A 690-nucleotide genomic window follows, 5' to 3' on the forward strand; every position below is an offset into this window, starting at 1 on the left:
ATGTATAGTAGTACCTATCAGTACAGTAGCGGGAAGAATTTTTGTATTCTTGAGGTTGAGATGCAACCTATATTGAAGGCTGTATATAGGCTTTGATCTTCTACAAGAAGCACTGTGTGAAAATCAAGTGGTCGGTCAGCTACAGGTCTGTTCTGATTCAGTGGTATACAACAACAGCTATTTTATTTATTGTTTTAATTCTTTCTTCCATTGTTTGTAGCTTCTTCAGTATCAGTCCTTGGAACTCCATTTTGGTCTATATCTTCAGTCTTTGTCTATTGGGTCTTCAGAGGCAGTAAGTAGCATGGAATGAACTTGCCCATTTTTCTGTCATGCAGAAGCTGGTGGATTTGAACTTCATGCCTTTGGGTTAGCAACACAAGTCCTTATCTCTAGGCCACAAGGGATAAAGGAGTACGAGAATTTTAAAAATTATCACAAGAAGAAGAAAAACAGGGTACAACCAACCAGAAAAACATGAAAATTCAATACAGAGTATCAAGACTGATATTACTAAATTTTAAAATTTGTTAAAAGTACAAAAAACTAGGGGAGCTCTGGTGGCCTAGTGGCAAGGAACTGTAACTACAATCTCAGAGGCACAGGGTTCAAATCCACCAGATGCTCTGCCGGGGAAGGAGGGACAATCTCCTCCTGTACCAGTCAGATCTGATTTGACGGTACACTCAC

The sequence above is a fragment of the Elephantulus edwardii genome, unplaced genomic scaffold (genome assembly GCF_000299155.1).
Source record: "Elephantulus edwardii isolate Elephantulus edwardi_28Jun2011 unplaced genomic scaffold, EleEdw1.0 scaffold00018, whole genome shotgun sequence".
Classification (NCBI taxonomy): Eukaryota; Metazoa; Chordata; class Mammalia; order Macroscelidea; family Macroscelididae; genus Elephantulus; species Elephantulus edwardii.